The following is a 27,217-nucleotide window of genomic DNA, read 5'->3' on the forward strand; positions in this document are numbered from 1 at the left end:
CCCTTGAAGGGGATATGGAGGAGGAGGTCTCAGAGTCCTCATTGCATGAGCTTTGCTTGAAGCAGGCGGAGTATAGGGACCTGGTGACGGACGCCGCCAAGACCCTCAGCAGGGAACAACAGGGCCGTCTGTATGATGTTGGAGATAAGGCAGGGAAACTCCTGGCGTGGCTGGACAGGAAGGAACGGGTCAATAGAGTGGTGCCAGAGTTGATTGGAGAAGGGGGAGAGGCGATTGTGGAACCTGAAGGGATTGTGGAGTGTTTTGCGGAATATTTTCATAGGGTTTATTCCTCTGTGTCGGACAGGCCGCCCGAAGACTCGTCTGATCTCCTCCGTGATATCGAGTTGCCCTGCCTCTCTGACATAGATAGGGACGATTTGGATGGCGACATCACGGTTGACGAGGTGGCGGGGGCGATTCGCGCGTTGAATTCGGGTAAGGCCTCTGGACCGAACGGACTGCCGATCGATCTGTACAAACTGTTCCCGGATAGGGTCGCCCCTCACCTGCGCGCCATGTTTTTGGAGGCGCGGGGAGATGGGATCCTTCCGTTGGATCAGCGGCTGGCGTCGATCGTGGTCATACACAAAGAGGGTAAACCCCGAGATAGATGCGCCTCCTATCGGCCTATTTCACTCCTCAACGCTGAGCCGAAAATTCTGGCCAAACTCCTGGCTACCCGTCTGATTAGGGTACTTGGCGACCTGGTCCACCCGGATCAATCTGGCTTCATCCCGCACCGAAACACAGCATTGAACCTTAGGCGTCTTCATGGCGTCATCGCCAGGGCGGGCACGCTGCGTGAACCGGCTGTTGTGGCATCTCTCGATGCCACGATGGCCTTTGACACGGTGGAGTGGGCATATTTATGGGCCGTGCTGGCCAAGTTTGGTTTCGGTCGCGGGTTTGTGAGTTGGGTCCGGTTGCTGTACGAGGGGCCATTAGCGAATGTTGTGGTGAATGGTCGGGCATCTGCTCCGTTTCAGCTTGGAAGGGGTACTCGGCAGGGCTGCCCCCTGTCGCCTTTGTTGTTCGCCCTCGCCCTTGAACCGTTGGCTGCGTGGATACGTTGGCACCCGGATATACGGGGCCTTCGGTGGTCGCCTGATCTCGAGGACCGTATTTCGCTTTATGCCGACGATATCCTGCTGTATCTTGCCTCACCAAAGAAGTCACTTATAGTGGTCTGTGACGTACTCGCATCGTTCGGTAGGAACTCGGGGCTTGTGATTAATTGGGGCAAATCGTATTTGTACGTTCTTAGTGGCGAGGTCCCACCGATCCCTAGAACATGTTCGATACAGGTTGCTCAGCAAGGTTTTGTGTATTTGGGGATTTTTATATCCGTGGATCCTGTGGTGCACTATGAGAGGAACCTGCTCCCCCCCTTGGCACGCTTGAGGCGAGATGTTGAAGGTTGGCGGAGGCTGCCGCTCTCCCTTGTTGGGCGTGCGGCCCTGTTCAAAATGATGTCTCTTCCCTGCTTCCTCTACGCCCTCCAGAACACCATGGACTGGGTACCGGCTAAATACTTTCGGGAGGTCGAAGGCCTCCAAAGGACGTTGCTGTGGGACGGGCGGCCGCGAATAGCTATTTCAAAGTTGACGCTCCCATGGTACGATGGGGGCATTGCGCTCCCAGACATCCGACGGTACTACTGGGCCACGCAGTTGAGCGCGATCAACCATGGGCTTTACGGCCCTGCCCTCAGCCCTGGGTATGCCATGGATAGGTGGCTGCTGCGCGGCGGCAACTACTACAGGGCGTTGTATTCGCGGTCCCTAGACTCGTCCCTCACGGGTCCCACAGGTGTGGCGGTGCGCGTATGGAAGATGGCGACCGACTCGCTGGGCTGGAAGGACAGGCTAACCCTCGCTACCCCATTGTTTGAATCGGAAAGGCTGGGAAGACTCTGGCATACGAAGGGCTTTGATAAGTGGGATCTGATAGGTATATCCAGGGTGGGGGATGTGCTGCATAAGGGGAGGGTGAAGTCTTTCGAGGAGTTGCAGACTGAGTTTGAGCTAGGGCCTTCAGAGTATTTTAGATATATCCAGCTGCGTCACGCCCTCCGATCAGTCCTAGTGGAGGGTGAGAAGGTGCCGGAGTCCTCTCCCCTTGAGGACCGAGTCCTTGATGGTCATATGCCTGAGAGCACGATTTCGCTCATATATAAGAAGTTGATAAACGTCCGGGCAGACTTGCTATTGGGGCTGAGAGAACAGTGGACCAGGGATGGCCTCGAGTTGGATAATGAGGACTGGCAGTCAGCGGTTTCTTCGCCTAAGGAGGTTGCGATCCCGTCGCGTTTGAGGCTGGGGCAGCTTAAAATACTGCACCGGGTGTATGTTATGGGGCCAAGGCTGGTCCACATGGGATTCTCGGAGGACGGCCTGTGCAGAAGGGGATGTGGTATGGTGGGTACTTTCCTGCACATCATTTGGGAATGTGGTGTCATTGTGGAGTTCTGGAGGAGAGTCCATGCAGTTATGGGGGAGGTGACGGGCATTGTGGTACAGCCGGAGGCGCGGTGTTGCCTCCTGAACGTTTGGGGGCCCACTGATCTCGATGAGGCACAGACCCAATGGGTGACTCTGGGTAACATGGTAGCTAAAAGGGATATTGCGCGATTATGGGGCTCCTCGGATCCCCCTACACTGACCGCGTGGAAGGAGAACATGGATTGGAGCATGTTTAGGGAGAAGACGGTCTACTGCTCTAGAGGTCGCCCCCGGAAGTGGCATGCCATCTGGGGGCGGTGGAACCAATACAGGGGGGGGAATATGTCTTGCCCCGGATCTGGAACCTCCCGAGGAACAGCTTTCCCCCTGACCTACCTTCCAGCACAGTTTGGTTTTGGTACTTGTTCTGGGCCTCTGCTGTTCCCCTTCTTCCTCCGCACAGTCTTATACTTAGTAGATGAGTGGGGTCCTGCCTCCCCGGGGGGCTTTCGCCATGGGATTTCAATGTTCTGCCTTGCTGGGGTTTGTTGTGTGTTTTTTCTGTGTTTATTTAAAACTGGACCTTTGCATTACTCTTCGTACTGTATCCGGGACGCATTACTGCATCTAACTTGCAATGCTGCCGAACCTTCGGGCTGTCGGCTGAATAGCTGTGTCCTGAATTTCGAAATAAAGGTTTTCAAAAAAAAAAAAAAAGCTGGTTGTGAGAATGATTGTTATGTTAGTGTCTTACAGAACACCAGGACAGGACACCTTCAGTAATGAGCAGACGATGAATAGAAGTCAACAAGCATTTACAATGCAACGGTCTCGGCATTGTTAAAGTTAGAGCTATTGGCATTGCTCATGACATCATTTTTGTTTATGTTTTTGTTTTTAAAACATTTAAAGAAACGGTATTGTTATTTACAATGTCAATAGCTGTTTGTTAGTTGTTGGAAGTGTGTACTATAATTACACAGTGTAGGGTATTAAGCAACACAGTGTAAGAATAATATAACACAATCTATAATGCACAATACGAGAAATGTTCTACATTTACAACATAATACACAATGCAGCACAATTCTAATGCACTATAAATGGAAGGTACTACACGGTTAAATACATGTTTAATCTAATATAATACACACTAATATACCAAACGCGTCATGAACGGCCCCCTATAATCTACTTTGCACAAAATATTCTGTGGCACACTACATCAACAAATGAACAACTTGAGGTGATGTATTTTGCAACGGACAGCACAATGTATTGTAATGTACTTGGAAATACACATACGGCATAATGTTCTAAACTGTATTTGCTAAATAATATACAATGTAGTGCACTAAACTTGCAGCACGCGACCATGTATTATACTATGATTTCAATGTACAATACTATGTCGTTATATTAGTGATGTACAACATCATGTAATACACCCTAGACATGGGGTGTTGGGGGAGGGGGGGGGGGGGAGGGGTTGGGGGCATCTGCCCCGTCTGGGCACGGACAATTCTAATTTGCACCTCGTGGGCGCTGTAGGAAATGACACGTGAGCTTAAACGGTGGAATGGAATGGTGCACCGACTAGTTGGAAGAGGCCAGGACTGAAATCAAGCACACCGCATCACCTGACACCCACCCCCCCTGCACCCTCACCTTCCCCCCCCCCCCCCCCCAACCCCCCATCATTTAGTGACGCCCCACGGTGTCACTCACCTCCTTCAAGTTCTCCATCCCAAGGTCTCCTTCCGGGTCACCGCCCCTCTTCTGCCCCCAGGGGTCAGTTCAGGGGCCCGCAGCAGGGCGCACACAGGGGGGCAGTGCCACAGGGCACCCAGCGGGCATCAGTTATCCCAGGGCTGTAGAGGGCACCTCTTTTCTTGCCATACACAAGCGAGGCTTTCCATCCCTGGGGTGCACTTGGGTAGAGAGGGGGGGGGGGGGGGGGGGAGGGGGTCAAGGTGACACTCTTTCACAGTGGCACGTGTCAGCAGAAGCCAGAGGTGAGAGCGGACGCTCGGCTGCCGGACATAGCCCCAGCCCTTCCAATGTGCCGAGGTGAGCCAAGATGTTTATGGCCGACTCCAGGCCCCCTCTAGCGCTCCACGTAAAGTGCTTCGTTCAGAGATAACCCGCACTCATGCTCCAGGGGAGGCACATCCGGCGGCACAAACCACAAGAGGTGACCTGGCTTTAAATATTCTCCTTTTGGATCCAGGGAACGGGAAAGCGTGCGATGTGTGCAAGATCACACGCCTGGGCAGCGCTGAGAATCCCATTTACACGAATCCTGTAAGATAGTGAGACGATGGTGGTCGTGTGACAAGGGGTCAGATGTGATACACAGGGGGAGGAGAGGAGACACGGGGGGTGGAGGTGAGACACGGGGGGTGGAGGTGAGACACGGGGGGTGGAGGTGAGACACGGGGGGTGGAGGTGAGACACGGGGGGTGGAGGTGAGACACGGGGGGTGGAGGTGAGACACGGGGGGTGGAGGAGAGACACGGGGGGTGGAGGAGAGACACGGGGGGTGGAGGAGAGACACGGGGGGTGGAGGAGAGACACGGGGGGCTGGTGGTGAGACACGGGGGGCTGGTGGTGAGACACGGGGGGCTGGTGGTGAGACACGGGGGGCTGGTGGTGAGACACGGGGGGCTGGTGGTGAGACACGGGGGGCTGGTGGTGAGACACGGGGGGCTGGTGGTGAGACACGGGGGGCTGGTGGTGAGACACGGGGGGCTGGTGGTGAGACACGGGGGGCTGGTGGTGAGACACGGGGGGCTGGTGGTGAGACACGGGGGCTGGTGGTGAGACACGGGGGCTGGTGGTGAGACACGGGGGCTGGTGGTGAGACACGGGGGCTGGTGGTGAGACACGGGGGCTGGTGGTGAGACACGGGGGCTGGTGGTGAGACACGGGGGCTGGTGGTGAGACACGGGGGCTGGTGGTGAGACACGGGGGCTGGTGGTGAGACACGGGGGCTGGTGGTGAGACACGGGGGCTGGTGGTGAGACACGGGGGCTGGTGGTGAGACACGGGGGCTGGTGGTGAGACACGGGGGCTGGTGGTGAGACACGGGGGCTGGTGGTGAGACACGGGGGCTGGTGGTGAGACACGGGGGCTGGTGGTGAGACACGGGGGCTGGTGGTGAGACACGGGGGCTGGTGGTGAGACACGGGGGCTGGTGGTGAGACACGGGGGCTGGTGGTGAGACACGGGGGCTGGTGGTGAGACACGGGGGCTGGTGGTGAGACACGGGGGCTGGTGGTGAGACACGGGGGCTGGTGGTGAGACACGGGGGCTGGTGGTGAGACACGGGGGCTGGTGGTGAGACACGGGGGCTGGTGGTGAGACACGGGGGCTGGTGGTGAGACACGGGGGCTGGTGGTGAGACACGGGGGCTGGTGGTGAGACACGGGGGCTGGTGGTGAGACACGGGGGCTGGTGGTGAGACACGGGGGCTGGTGGTGAGACACGGGGGCTGGTGGTGAGACACGGGGGCTGGTGGTGAGACACGGGGGCTGGTGGTGAGACACGGGGGCTGGTGGTGAGACACGGGGGCTGGTGGTGAGACACGGGGGCTGGTGGTGAGACACGGGGGCTGGTGGTGAGACACGGGGGCTGGTGGTGAGACACGGGGGCTGGTGGTGAGACACGGGGGCTGGTGGTGAGACACGGGGGCTGGTGGTGAGACACGGGGGCTGGTGGTGAGACACGGGGGCTGGTGGTGAGACACGGGGGCTGGTGGTGAGACACGGGGGCTGGTGGTGAGACACGGGGGCTGGTGGTGAGACACGGGGGCTGGTGGTGAGACACGGGGGCTGGTGGTGAGACACGGGGGCTGGTGGTGAGACACGGGGGCTGGTGGTGAGACACGGGGGCTGGTGGTGAGACACGGGGGCTGGTGGTGAGACACGGGGGCTGGTGGTGAGACACGGGGGCTGGTGGTGAGACACGGGGGCTGGTGGTGAGACACGGGGGCTGGTGGTGAGACACGGGGGCTGGTGGTGAGACACGGGGGCTGGTGGTGAGACACGGGGGCTGGTGGTGAGACACGGGGGCTGGTGGTGAGACACGGGGGCTGGTGGTGAGACACGGGGGCTGGTGGTGAGACACGGGGGCTGGTGGTGAGACACGGGGGCTGGTGGTGAGACACGGGGGCTGGTGGTGAGACACGGGGGCTGGTGGTGAGACACGGGGGCTGGTGGTGAGACACGGGGGCTGGTGGTGAGACACGGGGGCTGGTGGTGAGACACGGGGGCTGGTGGTGAGACACGGGGGCTGGTGGTGAGACACGGGGGCTGGTGGTGAGACACGGGGGCTGGTGGTGAGACACGGGGGCTGGTGGTGAGACACGGGGGCTGGTGGTGAGACACGGGGGCTGGTGGTGAGACACGGGGGCTGGTGGTGAGACACGGGGGCTGGTGGTGAGACACGGGGGCTGGTGGTGAGACACGGGGGCTGGTGGTGAGACACGGGGGCTGGTGGTGAGACACGGGGGCTGGTGGTGAGACACGGGGGCTGGTGGTGAGACACGGGGGCTGGTGGTGAGACACGGGGGCTGGTGGTGAGACACGGGGGCTGGTGGTGAGACACGGGGGCTGGTGGTGAGACACGGGGGCTGGTGGTGAGACACGGGGGCTGGTGGTGAGACACGGGGGCTGGTGGTGAGACACGGGGGCTGGTGGTGAGACACGGGGGCTGGTGGTGAGACACGGGGGCTGGTGGTGAGACACGGGGGCACGGGGAGTGGTGGTGAGACACGGAAACACGGGGAGTGGAGGGGAAACACGGGGGTCAGCAGTGAGAAACAGGGGGTGAGCGGTGAGACGGGGGTGGTGGGGGGATACAGGGGGTTTGTATGACACAGGGGCTGGTGGTGAGGCACAGGGGGTGAGCAGTGAGACACAGGGTGGTGGGCCGATACAGGAGGTCTGTATGACGCAGGGGCTGGTGGTGAGACACAGGGGTGGAGGTGAGACAGGGCCTGGTGGAGACACGGGTCAACGGTGAGACAGGGGGTGGTGTGGAGACACAAGGGGTCTGTATGACACAGGGGCTGGTGGATACACAGAGGGCTCGCCGGTAAAACACAGATGGACCGGACCGGACAGTCCCAAAACAGAGCTTAAAGACTCTGACAGCCCGGAAATGCCAAAGCGCTTCGAATCTCTCAGTGTTTCCCAAAGCACTCCGGATGAGGAGTTAGGGCGATCCAGGCCAGGACCCCGGAAGTCAGTCACTAGGGGTTCACGGATGAGACTGGGGGGAACCCCAGGGGGCGGGATCCCCACAACTCGCCTTTATTGCTGGGGTAACGTTGTATCCAGGTCGGTACTGCCCTGATGTCATTCCATGGGGGTGCTCCTCCCTAGGGGGTTGGTGCAGCGACTGCCCCCTCTACCGGGCAGGGGCACCATTTGAAGTCAGCAATCCTCCGGAGCATGAGTCAGGCCAGGGAGTGGCAGGAGCCCCGGCCCCTCCGAGATCAGTTCCTGTCGGGGGACCCCCCCCCTGGTCCTGTCCGATGCCTCGCACACTGTGCTCTGTCCCAGGGCAGGAGCGTCTCCTTCACCCCCTCAGGTAACTGAAGTTGTCTCTTCACAAGCCAGAGAGGTCTCAGTCCCACAGCTGTGGCGCCGTGTCCCAAGCGGCCGCTAGGGTTGTTATAATGAAAACAAGACCACTGTTACGAAAGTGTATTCATACTCACAATTTATAGCATATCTGCTTTAGCGTCAATAACACCATTACAGCTGCATTAATCGTACATAACCTATTTCATACAAGCTGATGATGGTGAGTCTTAAAATCATAATAGGACACAAATATAACCGAGTGTAATGGTTAAAATAGCTAGTGTCATTTTATGTTGATTTTTTCATAAGCCGAACAAATCAATTCTCGTCACAGAGAGCATAGATGAACAGGGGGTTCTTGCCCTAGCTTCGCAGCCTTGTGACAACGAGTGGGGTGTTGTGAGAGAGATGCGCACAGGTGAGTTGAATGCTTGCACACAGATTGACAGGACGGGCAGGGTACAGTTGGAAAGATGAGGCCTGCATACTGGTAAGAGTGACTACACTCAACAGAACGCTCAGCCGCCATGATGGATTAGGGGGTTCCTTCAGCGTTGTAAGACAACAGAGCCAGGCCTGGTCACTATCTTGGATAAGGAGACGGGATGTGACGTCTAGTATTCCCACAGCGAGACCACACTCAATCAGTTTGCTGTAAGGCTTTTCACCATCAAACACGAGACCAAGATTGTTCATAGCACTAACTCACAACCAGTTCCTTTTAAACAGGTCATTTCCTGATCCAACACAGGATGGGACTGGCCGCCATGTTACGTAAGGAGGCGGCTGGAGTGCTATGAATACGGTGGCTGGAGAAGGCAGCATGCTGGGTCGGGAAGAGGTGCCTTCGCCGCAGTGGGTCTGGCCGCATGTTGTAGAAGGTGGTTGGATTTATTTATCGTTCCGCACAGACAGACCCCCTCGCCGCCCCTCCCGCTCTAGCAGGCGTTGTTTCTTTCGGGTTCGCACTGTAGTTGCCCCCGTTCCGCTTTCTACCTGCCTCAGCCGCCGCAGAATCAGACCGAAGATGGCAGCAGCGAACTCGACATGTTAGCGCCGGAAGTATAACTTGTGATCCCCGCTGCAGAAGAACTTACGCGTCATTGGCGTGTGGAGGAGTAGCGTGTGCAGAAGAAGTGTACGAAAAGGTGAGTATTGGAAATTAACAAATGCGTCCGGATGCCGGGACACCACCGCCTTTCTCCGAGGCAAAGCAGAAATGCCTCGGAGAAAGGCAGCGGCGCTTTCGGATTCGGGGGCGTGTTCTCCTCTTGCCATTGGCTGGAGGAGATAATTAGAAAAGTTGAAAAAAACACGCCCCCGAATCCGAAAAGGACGGGGCCTGTTCGGAGTGACGGACCTCTTCTCCAATGGCTGGCCAGTATTCAAGAGGCCAGCCAATGGAGAAGAGGGGAGAAGAGGGGCGGGTTCAAGCCCCTCTTCTCCAAGTCATTATATCTCGCGAGCGAGACTGCGCAAGCGCAGCCTTCGCTAGCCGAGATCTAAAAAGGGAAAGGCCCACACATACAAATTATAGTCCGACAGTCAGGAGAGGCTTTCACTAGGATGTTAACGCCCTCCACGCAGCAGGTATATGAGGTAGGGAGACATACAGTAGGGGCTGATGTGGCAGAAAATATGAAATATGTAATTACTTGCATTTTGGATAAGCTTAGCATAAGAAAGCAGACAGCGATCCAAATATGAAAGGAAAATAGGCAGCTAAACAGCTTTGTTAGTAGGTGGGGAGTGAATGTGGAAAACGAGAAAAAGATCTGTGTGTCATCAGTACGCAGAGGATATTAAAACCAAAAAAAAAGTGCCGATTTGGAGGAGGGGTGAGGTATACAATGAGAAAAAGAGGCATGGGACAAAGAGGTGCAGAACCCCTAATAGTAAGTGTAGGCGCGCTGAAAGAAGCACAATTCACTGAAAAGGTACAAGGAACAGACAGACTAGATTAAAGCCATCAAGTGCCTGGTATTTGATGCCTCAACTGAAGAGTGTTGATAGTATAATGAAGCAGGGGAACAGAGTGGTTAGCAAAGCTAGAAGGGTCAGCTTTTTTTTTTTAGCAGTGGTATTATTACGGAGGATTTCAAGCTAGGTGGATACATGCCTACATTGAGAGCGATCCAAGAGAGCAAAACAGGACATGCAAGAAGAGGGTTGGATGGTTTGTGGAGTGAATGTTTAAGTGGAGAATGGATTGGCTGCTTTGAATAGGTGAATAGGTTCTGCACATGTGAGTGAGAAATAAGAGGGCTTGGATATTTTAGAAAGGTTAGGAGGACAGAGGTAGGCAAAACAGCAGTGTAGTCAGGCCTGTTTTAATGCTAGAAATTGTAAAACATAAATAAGATTTGAAATGTTCTACTGAGAGGGATAAATGTGTAAGAGGTGTTCAAGGAGGGAAGAGAAGTGTGGATGGTGAAGGCCAAGCGTCATGGGTAGTAAAAAGGTTAAATCTTGAAAATAAGAGGATTTGGGAGATGGGAGGTTAGATGTGAGATTTTACTGAGTTTGTTTCTAGAATGTATGTTTGTGTGGATGCACTAGGTGATCCATAGCTTCTGATAAAAGGCTGCAGGTGTGAATTTATAGTCATGGTACCATTGAGCACATGTTGTGGTGTGTCAGTGAATTGTTCAAAATATATCGAGTTCAATAAGAGGTGAGTGTTTGCAGATCACCCCAATTTTTTGCCCCTTTTTGCTAGACCATCCATCCATCCATCCATCCATCCATCCATCCAGTGCATGTGCTCTGACCCCTAATGTATATGTGCAATTGTCTAATGCCCGATTGGCATATTTAACTTACCTATAAGTCCCTAGTATATGTTACTCTGTGTACCCAGGTTCTGTAAGGTAAATGTCACCAGCGGGCTGCAGCACTGATTGTGCCACCATTACAACGACAAAGTGAAAACATGACTCTAGGCCAGTCACTGCAGCCGTGCATAGCATTTTCTACCTGCCAAAATAACCCTTTTGCCAGTCCTACACCTGTCTTTTTAATACTTATATGTCACATTAAGGTAGGTCCTAAGTGCCAGTATGGGACATGCTGGTCAATAAAAAAAAAAAAAGCAGGACACCTATATTTAAGTTTCACATGTCCTGAAAGTAAAAGATCAAGGTCATTTTTCACTGTGGCAAGGCAACAGAAAAACACTGGGTTACATTATAACAATTTATAATGTATACCTCCGGTTTGGGACTAGCTAGAACCATGATTCAAAGACAAATTAATAGGAATTTAAAATCCAATCTGATAAAGTGGGACTCTAAATTACTATTTGGAAAATGCCACTTTTATAAAGTTGGAATTTTTCTGCTTAAATCCTGTAGTAGCACTTTAAGAGATAATTCCCAATTATCACCTGGCAGCCTGTTGGGAGGTGTTAATTATAGAAGGTCACTCGCTTGATCTACTCTTCACTAACTCTGAGCAGATTGTTTGCAAGTTACCATTGCCTCAAAAATGGACCGACCACTTTTTAATTCCCTTCTATGCCAAGTCATCTCAACTACTTAACACGAAGGTAAATAGAAGAAAGGCTAAAATCTCTAGCAGACCTTGCACCTACCCTCTCCTGAAGCTTTCAGCGAATCATTTCATTTCAGCTTGCCGGAAGTATTTTTTTTAGGTCAATGACCTTCTGGACACGTTTAACTCTGCCCTCAACAGAAGCTCAGGATTCAACAGTACCCTACGAAAAATGTAACTCGACCAAACGGCGCCCTGCTGCTCCTTGGTTTACCACTGAGTTAACACTGGAAAAATCAGGGTGCAAGAACTTAGAGAGACGATGGCGCAGAACCAAAAAGCCTCATGATAAAGACCTCAATAAACAAGCATTATCTCAATATCACCTAGATAGCAAAATTGAGAGAAAATGTGATCACTAATCAAATTGAACAGGCAGACAATTCTCCTAAAGCGCTCTTTAAAATTGTGCAACATTTCACTACCCCACAGGCATGTACCCAACTCTCCATAGGGTCCCAGGAACTCTGACTCACTGGCCAATTTCTTTCAGGAGAAAAACTTCTATTTAAAATGTAACAATTCACTCTATACTATATCTGGTAATACCAGTAGCGAAGCCAATCTGATAACAGACAGGATTTACACCTTAGTTAGGTTTGAACCCTTTACCTTAGGGGACCTTCGTAGAGCTCTGGCTGCTGCTAAATCAGGCTCTCCCCTGGACACCTGCCCTCCGAAAGTAGTGGCATCCTTATCCAACTGTCTTGCCCCGGCTTTTTCGGTGGAAACAGGCACCATCTCTTCTAAATGGAAGGCTGAATGTGTGCTACCCATCTTTAAGAAATAAAATAAAACACCCTGGACCAAAGGTCTTTGGCCAACTATCGCCCAATATCTCCGGTAGCTCTTTGGGGCAAACTGCTTGAAGGCTTAATTAATAAACAATTAAAAGCCTACCTAGAATCAAATCAAATCCTGGATTCTTCGCAATATGGGTTTTGACCAGGCCACAGCCACGGAAACTGACTGGCAGTGACTCACACTCAGCGACTTGCACTTGATGCAGGAAGTCCTTTCATGCTCGTGCTATTAGATCTCTCAGAAGCCTACGACGCAGTTGCTCATGTCAGAATGCTGGAGAGGTTGCGAGAGACTGGGATATAAAGCCCGGCGCTTAAATGGTTCTACCATTTCCTGAAATAAAGATATCAAACGGTCATCCTTGGCCGCTACTCCTCTCTCAAAATATGACTAGACAGGGCTCTTGTTTGAGCCCCACGCTGCTTGCTAAGTTCGTAGAGCTTTATGGCTTTGAAAACAATCTCTTATGCTGATTATACCCAGCTGATATTTCCATTTGTGTCAGACCTGGCTGCTACGAAAAAGAGCTTTGTCTTGGGTATGTTAACCATCTCCAACTGGATGAATTACAGTTCTCTAACGGAATGTAGACAAGACTGAGATTATGCTGCTGGGCAAGGCCTCCTCTGTTTGGTCAAATGAGTGGTGGCCTCTCAAAGTGGGGTCTATCTCTATGCCCTAACAATCTGTTAAGAATCTTGGTATGAAAATTGACCAAGCTCTCACAAAGAAAGATCACATTCTGACCACCACTGCACTATGTTATCAGAATGTGTCTTCTGTGCAGAATATTTCCGTACCTCCCTACATCTGCCAGATGAACGCTAGTACAAGCCCTAGTAGTAAGCAGATTAAACTATGGCAATTCTCTTTTGGCGGCATTAAATGACACTGCTAGCCAAATTACAGGTGGTCCAAAACACGACAGCCAGGCTTGTTCTCAATCTTCCTCCTGGCACCTCTTCTGCCCCTTTGTTAAAAGAGCTGCACTGGTTGACAGAGAAAAAAAGCTGCATTTTCAAGATCTGCTTTCTCACTTACAATGCTCCAAGAGGCAAAGGACCGAGATATCGTCAACTAAAAATTAAACCGTACATACACAGCAGAAGCTTACGATTGCATGATAAAGCCCTATTGTGTGCCCCCCGCATTTGTTTAACGAATTGCGGAGCAAGAGCTTTTTCTTACATTGACCCCTTTTATTGGAACAAGCTTCTGCTACACATTCGCACTTGTGCAAACTACTGCAAATTCAGGAAATTGTTGAGAGCCCATCTATTCTAAATTCCTTTATTCCTCATTCTGCCGATACTTGTTAAACCGGCTACAGCGCCAAAATGCCCATGGGCGAGTTGTGCCCTATATTAAATTTAAATAACAAAACAATTGCTCTCATAGAAGGGTTGGCTGGGAGGAGCTGTGATGCCCCCTCCTGACAGGATGAGCTGGGGCAATTAGACCACCAACTGTTTAATGTTTCCCCGGCCACATGCAGATGTAATCCACACCTAGGCCTGCCCTGCCATGCCTAAGCAGCCTGAGTGGCACTAAGGCCGGTGGGGGTTAATCCTTTCTCAGAACAGTTTTTTCAGGGGGGAATTCCTTATTTCCCTAGGCAACTTAAGGGTGCGTCCAGAGATCTGAAGAAAAATTCTGATATCTTGGATTTGGCCAGAAAGATGCACTGTGGTATTATTTAGTGCCAAAAATCCCAGGAAGCAATGCTAGAGTGGATGGGGTATCCCAAGGGAATTTTATTCCTAATCATACCCCCCAGGATATTGTGCCATAAATTTGCAAATTTTGCAGCACAAAAATGAACATTTTCCGGCATTATTGCAGCAATTTGTTTTACTCAAAATCATTCTTTTTAAGCCTTAAATAAAAGGTAACTTTTTAGTAGAGTATTCTACACAGAAATAGGCACGTTTAAAGTGTTTGAGAGGATTTGTTTGCTATATTCTCTTTTGTGGTAATATTCTGGAGGATAGGTTAAGCCAAGCACAATAGCACTTTGGATGTGCTACTGAAACATTACAAGGTTATTAGCTAAACCTCTGTTTCTATGTTCATAATGTTGAACAGGGCCTTGTATTACAATACATTTCTTATGTGTTTGTCCAATGAAAATCTTTTGCAAGTTGTGTGTTTCGGAAATTAGGCAGTCTTATTGGCTTAATGTGCAAGTAACACTTTAGTGCTGCCTTTCTACATAAAGACTTTCCATGACATTTTGTGCGGTCTTTGTTTAAAAGATCTATAAACATTATGTCATTAGATCATTTTCCTTTAGACATTTAAGCATTTTAGACTTTAGGCTTTAGACATTTTTACTTTGAACCTTTTAAAAGTGCTGTATTATTTTTGAGAGGCAATGTTTACATAATTATTACTCATGTAATGTCATTTCACTGTTGTACAAGAGAGGGCTAGATGTGGCATGGTCCTTTTGTATTAGGGCTCGTTATTATGAATTTGATTATTTGCCATATGTGCGGAGACTACTTAATTCTTTAAACCACATTGCATTTATTTAAAATCTGTCTTCTGAGTCTAACGTTTTATTTTCTGTAATAATAAACATCACGTTTAAAGAAATATATATAAACCGTGAAATGGAAGATGCCTGCTTCTGAAGATTTTTCTCCTTAGTGGTCCTGGCTGGCATTTGAGTTTATGGTTCTCCCTTTTCAGTGAAATGCCTGTCCGTCCGGGTGTATCCAAGTCTGTCTGTCTATCGGTTTGTGGCGTTGTACAGGCCCCTGCAGCCTTTTTAGCACACTGTAGCCCCCGCACTTTAGGGGTCTCATTCACTCTGAGGCCTAGGAATGCCTGTATGATTAGACTCAGCAGCCCAACCACATTCTGTAGGGGAAAGAGGGAGAGAGAGAGAGAGAGAGAGAGAGAGAGAGAGAGAGAGAGAGAGAGAGAGAGAGAGAGAGAGAGAGAGAGAGAGAGAGAGAGAGAGAGAGAGAGAGAGAGAGAGAGAGAGAGAGAGAGAGAGAGAGAGAGAGAGAGAGAGAGAGAGAGAGAGAGAGAGAGAGAGAGAGAGAGAGAGAGAGAGAGAGAGAGAGAGAGAGAGAGAGAGAGAGAGAGAGAGAAAGAGGGAAAGAGAGGGAAAGAGAGGGAAAGAGAGGGAAAGAGAGGGAAAGAGAGGGAAAGAGAGGGAAAGAGAGGGAAAGAGAGGGAAGAGAGAGAGAGAGAGAGAGAGAGAGAGAGATATGGATGCATCTCAGGCGGTACATACGCGTACAGTGCATAGGTGATTCAGGCATGTGTCTGACGTGTGTGTAAGCTGATGGGTCTGTGCAGGACATAGTTTTTGTACAATGCATAGACAGTAACAATGTGTGTTAAATACCACACTGCAGGCTTTGTACGTAGGTCACAAAACTGTTGTTTAACCGACGCTCCTTCGCCCTTTCTCATTGGCACTTAATTGAACAGAGTAAATAGATTCAAGCACCTTTGAGTGCATCAATTGCTGTTGTATTCCACACTGAAAATGTCTCATAGATAGGAAGTGAATGTTAGAACTGAAACTGGGTTGCTGCTATTCTCCCCACGATAAACACAACTGATTTCATTTCATTTTCTTGGGGTCCTATTTCTATCAGTGCATGTGCATTTGGCACCAATATTTACCAGTGCCTTTGCAATTTTTCACCACTCCCCCACAAGAACAAAATCAACAATTGCATTGAATGATTTTTAACCGGACAGTCAGTTGGTGCGAATATTACGGTTTTAAAAGATTGGTATTAATCACAGAATACATTTTTAAATTAATTGAATTAATACACAATTGTGTTGCAAGTAGTACAATCGCTCCTACACTGGTGCACTCTATGCAATTAGACCTCTAAAGGTCTGCAGGTTCCCTATGCTTGCTTTTCCAGTGCAGTATTTTGAGACTATGGTGGTTCTGTGTGCAGAGCCTCCTTTGAGAGTAGACAGAGGCTGCATGGTCCTCTAATACTGCTCAGTATTTCAGGAATTTGTATTCATGGCACTTAATACACCGGACACTAATCAATTATCGTACACAAATAAGCCTCCATGAGGACTTTGCGTGTGATACCTTTGAATACCGATGTGAAAACACTGCGATGTTTTCCATTTAGGTACTTCGTTGTCAGCAGGCGCAGTCAAAAGACATGTAACAATCTAGGGAACACTAAAATTAAATAAATTATTATTTAAGCAAAAATTCAGAGCAATTAGCCATTTACTCCTAACACCATATAACATTCTAAGCCGTGTTTCACGATAATAGATTCCTGTAACATTTTAACAGCTGTACTTACTATATGAAGAGAAATACAGTATAACTCCAGTTGTTAGGCCTGTTTGCCAGTGAAGCGCTACTTTTGTTTTCTTGTCTTTAGAGGAAACAGGAAGCTATTACGGTTATACAGTGCCACATAGTGACGTATGCGCGTACAGCCAATAAAATGTCACAATTTTGGGGGCTGAATACCTTTTTTTGCAGCCTAAAAGATTAATTTTGCGGTGATCGCGCGAGTCAGCTGATTTTGCAATTGTTTCACGCATCTCAAAATCCTGGAGGGTCTGCTTATTGGTTGTGGAATCTGCCCCACACACAATCTAGTGCCAGGCATAAAAGTGGCACACCAGGCTACCTTCCTTAAAACACAACAGCCTGTGGAAACAGAAGGACTGCACCTGATGAACCAATGGACTAGAACTCAAAAGAAGGACTGTGTAGGAAAGTGGGATCTGCTTCTCATGGTTACCCCCACTTTTTGCTGGATGTAATGCTGTTTTTGACTAGCCTGACTGGGATCCTGCTTTTCAGGACCCCAGTCTATCTTCTTTCTCCCTAAACTGTTATGTACTTAGGTACACCCCAGATTGGATACTGTGGTACCCTTGTCAGTCCCTAGTATATGGTACCCATGTACCAAGGGCATAGGGACACCAGAGGTCCCCCATGAGCTGCAGTATGCATTATGTCACCCATGAGAGACCTTTCAAAACGGAACTACAGGCTTGCCATTGCAGCCTGTGTACGATGGTGCATGCACCACTTACTTAAGAGATAATATATATATATATATAGATAGTTATAGTTAGGACCGTGTTTCCATAGGAAATCCGCAACATTCTATTTGGAATAACTTTGGCGCCGATTGACGAATCCTCGCGAAATTCTCAAAATAGGTGGGGCGCTCCGCTCCACTCCTTCCCTGAAAGTCTCGGGGGGATTCGTCAAGCGGGGACTGAGAAAAAGGGGGAGTCCCAAAACGCGTTTTCCCCATGCATTTTTCCATAGGACCTTTAGTCCGAGCTACAGCCCTAACGGCTGAACAGAATTACTTGAAATTTGGCAGAGAGGTAGCCCTCAGGTCAGGGATGTGCCTTTTGAAGGTCTCGTGTAAATCTGTTCAGTATTTCCTGAGAAAATAGCATTTAAATCAATATATCTATAGGCGCGCTCCGAGCGCGTACCGTAAGCTTACCGTACGCGCACGACGCCGTGCGCGAGCGCAATTCTGATTGGTTGTTAGATCTTAGTAAACATTCGAATCGGTCGAAACCAGGAAGTGTCGGCCGCCATTTTGTCTCTCGCAGTCTGAGGGGGTGAAAAACAAAGGTGGAGAACGTGAAAAGGGGGCAGGGTGGACAGTTCCTGACCCCCTAGCCTTTGTCAGGGGGTCCCAGAAGGACCCCAAGGGCAAAAATGAATTGTAATTTTTTTTCGAAAAATCGCCGAATGCGCGTAGCGTACGCGCACGGCGTAAATGGAAAAATTCCGCGAACTTCGCGTAACGATTCCGCGACTACGCGTACCGTGCGCGCACGTCAAAAAAAATAAAAATACATAACTTAGCATTTAAAAAACTGTACAAATTCACTGAAAAAACCATAGGTTTCACACACGTTATAGTTAGGAATTAGCATTTAAAAAACCTTGCAAATTCACTGAAAAAACCATAGGTTTCACACATGTCATAGTTAGTAGGACATTTCACTCGTGAAAAACCAATGAAATTCCCCCGTTATAGTTAGTGCAGGCAACTATAACTCACGCGACCGCAATCCTCTGCTGATGACGTCAGATATTACATCACTGATATATGTGTTTTTCTGAAAAAAAAATATTTGTAATATATGTATAGCTAAAAATTAATGGAAGAAGACATGGGTAAATAAGTGTCTAAATACAGTGATGTAATATCTGACGTCATCAGCAGAGGATTACGGTCGCGTGAGTTATATTTGCCTGCACTAACTATAACGGGGGAATTTCATTGGTTTTTCACGAGTGAAATGTCCTACTAACTATAACATGTGTGAAACCTATGGTTTTTAAAGTGAATTTATATATATATACATACATACATAGACACACACTTGAAACCTATAAGTCACCCCTAGAGCAGACCTTTACAATCCTGAAGGCAGGGTGCTTGGTTCTAAGTGAGAGGGTGCCTTTGCATGAGCAGGACACTTCTGCAGCCTATGGAGTCCATTCTCCCTGGTTGTCAGTGAAGCAGCCATATATTATTATAGAGGGGCATCACGCGACTGCGTGATAAAAACTCTAAAACGGCTGAAACAAACCCTATCGCATTTGGTGTCAAACGTTGGAATATACTGTGGGAGGTATCATTCTACCCCTCAGAAGTGACATTGGTGGGGTTCCTGGTGATCCTGGTACCAGTCTTCTAGCTCCAGACAGCACAAAATGGTTGCTGCCGACCAGACACACATTTCTGCCCTCCTGCTACTGAGCCAAGCTCGCGCAGTGAAAGGTAGTACAATAGGCATCCTGTCACAGGGAGGAGTGACCACCTCCAAGACAGGATTTAATATATTAGGGCTGGGTGGGTGAGCTTGCGGGGCACATTAGGAATCCCTGTGCATAGTCCAGTTCAAACCAGTATTGGGAGCCATTCGCTCCCGCTCTGGCACGAAACTGGACAAAGGACATGAGTAACCTCCCCCCTGTCCAGACCCTCCCCAGGGAGGGTCCCCTGAATCTTTCTAACCCTCTCCCGTGGGTACTTAAGGGCTTACCTGGCTGTAGGACCTTAGATTCGTCAGAGTTTTGGTCGGCTAGTGCATGTGCCAAAGTTGGGCTGAAACCACCACTCTAGTCAGGATAAGGGAGTTACACTCCTAGAATAACCCCTGCTCATCCCCTTGGTAGCTTGGCACGAGCAGTCAGGCTTATCTTAAAAGCAGTGTGTAAAGCAGTTGCCCATAACCAACCGTAATACAGTGTAAGCACTACAAAAGGACACCACACCAGTTTAGAAAAATATACAATATTTTTATATATTTAAGACAAGACCAAATGAGATATAAATCCACAATACAGTACTTAAAAATCTTCAATCATCAAAATAGGCTTGGAAAATAGTTCCCTGATGTTGATAGCTCCGTCCAGTGCTATCACGGCGTCGTAAGCAAACAGCTACAGCAAATGCAGGTCATCTGCGACCTCTTGTTGAGCTTCCGAAAGCACGGCGTCTGCAGGCGTCTGTTACGGAGGCCGGTGCAGGAGTTGTCAGGCCCTTGAAGTCACACACGTTGCAGGTCGAACTCCCCTCTGTTGAAGTCAGGAGCGCTGGCGTCGGCAGGTGTCGGGTGCTGCGGTGCAAAGTGCAGCGGTGCGGCGTGCATTGCCCTCAGGTCGCGGTGCGAGCCGCGGCTCGTGGCGGCATCAGATGGTGTCGGCGGTGGGACCAGGGTCGCGGTGGGAGGTGAAGGCGGTGCTCGTCGCGGTGCAAGCAGCGGCGGCGTCGTGGCTGAAGCGCTGTCGTCGGCTGATGAACTGGAGTCGATAGTTCCGGCGACGGTAGGCCAAGGCTGCGGAGCGGGATGAGGGCGGTGGGTCGTGTAACTTTACGAGAGGTGCCCTCGAACCACAGTGCAAGCAACGGCGTAAATTTCAGCGAGGAGTGGTGGCATCAAGGAGTCGTTGTTCAGCAAGGTGGTGCGGAGTGCAGTGCCCACAGGTCACGGTGCGTAGGCGGCTCAGTGGCGGCGTCAGCAGGCGTCATCAGTGAGACCATGGTCGCGGTGCAGCGGATCCCTCTGCGGTGCCTTCAGGACACGGAATCAGCAGAGGCGTCGTAGACGGGGTCGGGTTGCTTTTTCCTCTGTTGCAGCACAAAACACAGTCCCCAGTGCTGAGGGCAGAAGAGCTTGAAGTCTTTGCTGTTCCTGAGACTTCTTGAACAGGAGGCAAGCTCTACCTCAAGCCCTTGGCGAAACTCACTAAAGTCGATTGCATAAAGTTCAGTCCAGTCCTTTCACTACCCAAGACAGAAGCAGCCACTGCAGGCCAACACAGCAAAGCACACAGCAAAGTGGTAGTTCCTCCTCACAGTTTCTCCAGCTCTTCTTCTTGGCAGTCTTCTTGATCCAAAAGAGTTCTAAAGTTCAGAGGTCTGGGTCCCAGTATTTATGTCCCAAAATCCTTTGATCTTTTGATCTTTTAGGCAGAGTGTGTCTGTGCCCAGTCAGAACCAGTTCTGCCTTCTCTGGTGTGACTTCCTGGCAGGAGGTGGAGACGGCATGGTCAGAGGCAGACCAGGCCCTTTGAGGTGCAAGGAAATCTCCTCCCCCCTTCCCCAATTGCAGCCCAGGTCTATTCAGCCCTTTCCTGACCCACCTAGACTATCTGGAGCCACTCCTGCTCCCCAGCCTTCTGTCATCCAAAACCCAGCCAGGCAATCCACATTCCAGCAGAGGCACATGGGATGACTGAGCAAGAAAATACCTACTTTCTAAAAGTGGTATTTTCAAACACAGAATGTAAAAATCACCTTCACTAAAAGATGCATCTTTAGATTCTAAGTTCAGGCATACTAAACTTTATTTTCCTACCTAGTTCTCCGGGCCCGTTATGTTTATAAGATGTTATAAACAAACTCCCCATTCTGTCCTATGGGGAACAGGCAGCCTTGCAATAGCGAAAAACGAAATTGGCTGTAGTTCACGGTCAGGACATGCCACACACACCAGGGCTTTTCTCATACACTGTACCCGGCCCACAGGGGTACCTTGGGCCTACCTTAGGGGTGGCTGACATGTAAGAAAAGGGAAGGTGAGGGACTGGCAAGTGTGCGCACGGGCCAAGTCGACATGGCAGTTACAACCTGCACGCAGACTCCACAATGGCGGGTTTGAGTTATATTTTACGGGCCGATCGTGTGGGTGGCACAATCCCGTGCTCCAGCCCACCAACGGCATTGGATACACAGGCCCTGGCACACACAGTGCACTATCTTAGGGTCTGACACATAAATCAAACAGGCCAATCATGGGAACACCAATCCATAACACAATTTTACCACAGGAGCACTTGCACTTTACCACCTATTAGCAGGGAGAAAAGTGCGCATAAACACTAAGCCGGCAAAAACAGAATCAGAACCGGGAGGTCAGAAAGCAAAAAACTCAGGGGAAACACGCCAAGTCTAACAGTCATAGACAAGATTCAGAACTGAAACCACTGCACTTCGACCGTCTGGGCACTCTGGACTTCGCTAGACTTTGTTTGGGCCGGACTTAGTCTCCCTCCCAGTCTGCTGCATCGTCTGTGCCTGTGGACCGTACAGGATTCATGTAGGACCTGTGGAGCATCCAAGACACCTGAATATAATCTCCCTTGGAGTGAAGGAGTCACTCCCCTGCATTTGCAGGCACTGCAACACTGCTGACCGGTCTGCTCATCCCGAGCTTCTCCGGACTCTGCAAGGCTCAGCAACACAGGAGGTGGGTTTCTACGTCCCAAAGTCTGAGCTGCCCTCTCACCAAGTTTGAGGTCAGAATCCCTCGTGGGGGCTTTATTCCCGAACCCCTGTGGACTGCGTCTTTTTGCAAGTGCATGTGCTTGTTGGCAATCCTGCGACAGGTGCATTGGGCTCGAAGCTGCCCCAACCTCTGGCAACCTTTCCTACAAAGATCTTCAGAACAAAATTGACAGAGCAATTTGATATACCGCAAATTTAAAAACACCTGGAGGCCATCTCCCCAAGACAAGAAGACTCTCTGTAGCAGTAAATATCAAGCCCTATACAAAGCAGCAGTCGGACTTATAATGACATAACTGAGTTACTTGACATGAAGCACTTGTCCTTCAAAGAGACTAGAAATTCTATTTGATGATATATAAGGACGTACACGGTGCAGTCTATCCATGAGGAGTCAAGGCTTCAGACGTTAGGAACCAGTTACCTCACAGGAGATATAGACCTTTTGGAGGCCCCACCCGTGTTTAACTACGGTTGAAGCATTCTTTGATAAATCCAAGGATATAACCCGTACAGATTCCCCATACCCTTACCCGTTATAAATAAATATAAACAAGAGGTCCTGATGAAGATGGAGACCATGTATTTTGTCCATTGAAACATAAGTCGGCCAGAGAGTGTAATACCCAGGACATCAGCACAGCAACTGAGGGTGGATGTTGTCACCCCGTTTTTTACCATCTGTGCATGCAGTGTTAGTCTGGGGTGGAGTATGTTAGAGTGTAGTATGCTAGAAATATGATTGTTGGTCATATGAATGAGGTGTAAGTGTAGGGGACTGTTTCTCTTTCGTCAAATCAAATTTAAATTATTGTAACAGCTTGATATTGTAAACAACTGATACAAAATGGAATCATGAAAATGTAAAAGATAAAAATGTTGAAAAAAAATGTAATGTTGAAAGTTTAATTCTCAATTTTTTATACAGATGAAAAAAGACAAAATAAAATGAAAAAATAATAATAATAATAATAATAATAATAATAATAATAATATTATTATTATTATTATTATTATTATTGATAATAATAAAATAATAATATTATTATTAATAGTTGTGTGGAGATTAGCATTCTTATAGGCCCGAGTTCTGAGCTCAAGAGAGCCATCAGAAAAGTAATATAGGTTGTGTGGGAGGTTGCTCTGTCAATGTTCTTTTTTGTTCCCCCTTCTCCCAGACCTTCTAAAGCATATATGTGTAGGGGTATGCCTCTTCAGATTTTTTTCTACAAAGATAGTCAACCACTTCACACCATGTGCTCCGTGACCTGTTTTGTAAAGCTGCCAGAGGTACTCTCGCGATTCCTGTGCCTCCGGCCTGTGGGTCATCTTTAAATTCCTTGGGCTCCCCTGATTACTCGGTGCCTGTCCTGACTTTCCTGCTTGTGGTGAATCTCCTGGACCTTGCTGGTCCAAACCGTACACTTCCTTGACTTCCTACGTGGGTTGCTTTTGCCAAGGCTTGTTGGTGCTCCCACCAAACACGAAACTCTCAGCACTCGACATCCTCCGTGGGACAGCTCGCATCCAGCTCCTGGTCGTCCTCAACATCACCTGGTCCTCGCAGCTGCAGAGTCAAGGTCACCGTCAACTATCCTGAACCACCAGACATTGGTGGGCATTCGTCTACCGAGCCCCTGGTCACTCTCAAGTGATACAGGATCTGTCCCCTCTGCTTTCAGGTACTTTGACAAGAATCCATGTTTGGATTCCAACAGACACTTTTCCCCCTTTCCAATAGAGGTTCTTCTTCAATGTCCACCATTGGGTTCAACTGCGGTTTCCGACGCCATTTCACACTTATGCACCCGGCTTCCCTGGGTTAGGTAAGTTTGGTACTTCGCTATCCACGGGTGGGATGGCTCTCCAACCTTCTATCTTCCACTGGGTTTCTTCGTAGTCCACCAGGAAGGGTCCCTAATCCTTACAGATCCAACCGCGACTTGCACATAGAATTGTACGGAGCACGTGGTCGTGTTCCCAATTTGCACACGCACTCTGTAGAGTCCCTATCTACTCACCTTGTGTGGTTCCTTGGGGTCCCAGCAATTCTACGTCCTATTGACATTGTCCCGACTCAAGTCATGGTTCTTATACCACTTTTTTAGTATATGGTTCGGTCCCCCCCTGGGGCTCACTGTGTATTAGTCATATTTACTGTAATTCCTATGCTTGAGAATGGAGTGGTTTGTGTCTATCTCCATGTGGGAGATACTGTAACGTACTAGATAGTGTTATATAATAAATATATATTTTTTATAACTACTGTGTGGTTCTCTTTTTATTTAATATATACTATAAGATTGCATTCTGGTAAAACAAGATGCTTTACACTCCTCCAAGACTAAGCCTGAAGGCTGCTCTCCACAGCTACCACTTGGATAGCTTTCCAAGGTTGTCTGAGACCTCTTCAATCACCATAGGGTTGTCTGGACTGGTGCAAGTTGCCCACTTACATTAGTGGACAGCGTACACCAGCCCAGCCTCTCACAGACTGAGCCTGTTTTCCCATGGAGAGAACCCTCGAGGGCTGGCCCTGCTCACACATGAACCAGGACAGACGAGTGGTCTCCAAGGGCTAGTTGGCTAGCCTCCTGTTAAGCTCCAGTAACACAAAAGCGACAAGAAGCCTGCAACTAAGACGAACCCAGCTGGCAAGTTCCAACTGGATTTGCCCTGGACGCTGTTATCTACCTCCAGGGAGAATGAGTTCCAATTATCCAAATGATACCCAAAAAGTTCCAGGACCCTTGGCTGGTGTTAGAGTGTACTTTCTCTCTCTGAACCTTTTCACAAAAGAACTGGAGGCTACCACTGTACCGTTGCCGAACCGCAGTGCTGTCGTGGCATTGCAGGTCTGATTAAAACTTGCTGGTTTGCTCCTCTGAAAGCAGTTCCCCTTCCAGAAAAGTTTCTATATCCCAAAATGGAGGATTTCACCAGGACCAACGTTGAGCAGCACCAGGCAGTCATCAAGCCCTCCATCAGATCCAAACAGCAGCTCACCTTGTAGATGAGAAAATTCCCCCCAGAAAAAGTTCAAAGGTACACTTTTCCAGGGGACAAACCGGGTCCCTGTAGTTGACCTGCACTCCATGCTGACAGCCTCAGCTTTTGAGTTTGACCCAGTCTAGCACCACCAAATACCCACTAAAAACCCTGAAAATCATATCTACGGTTTCCCTGATCCGAAGTTTATACTATTTTCATAAATTGGAGAGGGATTTCTATTGTGTTGGGTTTTTGACGTATTAACTATTTTGGTACTGATAACTGTTATATACTGGTTTCCTTTGAATTAAGCCTGACTGCTCTAGCCAACACTGATCTAAGGTTTAAATTAAGGTAAATAATCTAACTGGATCTGGTACAGAATATTGACATTAGTATTTGGCGAGGTCTTACAACCATGTTAACTAATAAACCACTTTCTGACATGCTCTATGATGGGGCTCATAGTTTGTATGGGAGGGGTCGAGAGGAATGGTGACTATACGCATGATGGCCTGGTCAGAGGGAGTGGGCCAATGGTGGATGGGGAGTGGGTGTTTTGGGCATTTAAATCAAATCGCATTAATTGCCATTAGGGTGTTTGGAGGAAGTGAGAGTTATCCAGACAGTGATCAGAAAGAAATTAGCTGAACACTATCCTGTGTTGGAGACTGTACGGCTTAAGGTTGAGATTAGTTAGTACAATGAATTGCATAGAAAGTGCTACAGTTCTAACACTTCAGGAAGAGCCTCAAAGAAGAAGCACATGTTTCCAGGTGGGTGGTAGATGGCCACGATGAGGACTTTGAATAAGATCAATGGCAATCAGGAGTGGTACTCAAAGGATACTTGAAGGCAGGGTAAAATGTCACCCTCTTCCCCCGGATGGAAGAAAACACTCCATTAAAAATCAAAATGTGTACTTTCGGAAGTATAAAGGTTTAAACACACATGGTTTCATATGCAGTCTCTATTTTTAGGGACAATTAAACATTTTTGTTCTTTCTTGTAACTCATTAAGAATGCTCTATCAAACTATTTGCATGTCTTATTGTCTTCTATACTTCCTCTTCTGAAGCTTTTAGGTGGAACTTCTGCCTCATATATATATAATTTAATCTGACAGTTCCTACCTGAGAAACATAGTACTGATATTTGTTCAATTGCGTCAAGACCTTGTTATGCTGAAATGGAACCGAGTGTGTGTTTGAGTGTAGCTGCTGCACAAGAACACTTTATGAAACTGATATGTATCATATCCCCCATGTAGCCATACAATTAACCTGAGAACCAATTAGAACTAGAATTGTTCACCTGCGCTGCAGCAAAGAAGTCTATGCAGGTAATTTAATTTCATCGTGGTCATTTTTTTTCCTTGTAAATCTCTAATATAGAAATGTCCGACAGTCACTGTATTTATAAAAAATAAATTGATGCAAGATTTAATCATTCATCAACAGGTGACCAAAGATTCCATATAACTAGAGACTTTTACGTAGCATTTGAAACTAAATAGCATCCAACAAGAATTTCTTTTCACTGGCTGAATGTTGATATAATATGACGTTGAGCATGTATTTTTAATTTAGATATATTTAAAATAAGGCAATATGTTTTCTTTGAGTACGCAAGATTGGTTCTTGGCAGGTTTTTAATGTAATGTATTATTTACTAGCTGCACAGTTATGACACATTTAAAAACCTAAACAGCACCTCTTTCCAATTTATGTACTTTTACTATGTATTATTTACTTTTACATTAAACAAATAGACTTCATAAGGTTCCCAAAAAGAACTTAGGTACAGAGTTATCCTTTTGCTGACATGATTAGAGTACACAACACAGAAATGTTTTAAGGTGTTCAATAATTTCAGTAATAATCATATACTGGACTGTTCATCACTATGCATCCTTATAACATTTTAACCACTCATGTTTATTATTGTAGCAAAGTCATTCTGTGCCCTGGGGAAACCCCAACTTTTTGCTGACTGGTACTGGTGGTAACTGACTGACTGACCCTGGGCTCTGCCTAACCAGGCC

At 48.6% G+C, this 27,217-nt stretch overlaps 1 protein-coding gene across 1 annotated transcript in view; it reads right to left on the bottom strand.

Annotated features, from left to right (window-relative positions):
- MYBBP1A (MYB binding protein 1a) overlaps positions 1–27,217 on the bottom strand; it is a 418,097-nt gene that overhangs the window by 367,018 nt on the left and 23,862 nt on the right. The gene's annotated exons all lie outside the window — the stretch shown is intronic.

This window comes from Triturus cristatus, chromosome 3_2, assembly GCF_964204655.1.
Source record: "Triturus cristatus chromosome 3_2, aTriCri1.1, whole genome shotgun sequence".
Lineage (NCBI taxonomy): Eukaryota > Metazoa > Chordata > Amphibia > Caudata > Salamandridae > Triturus > Triturus cristatus.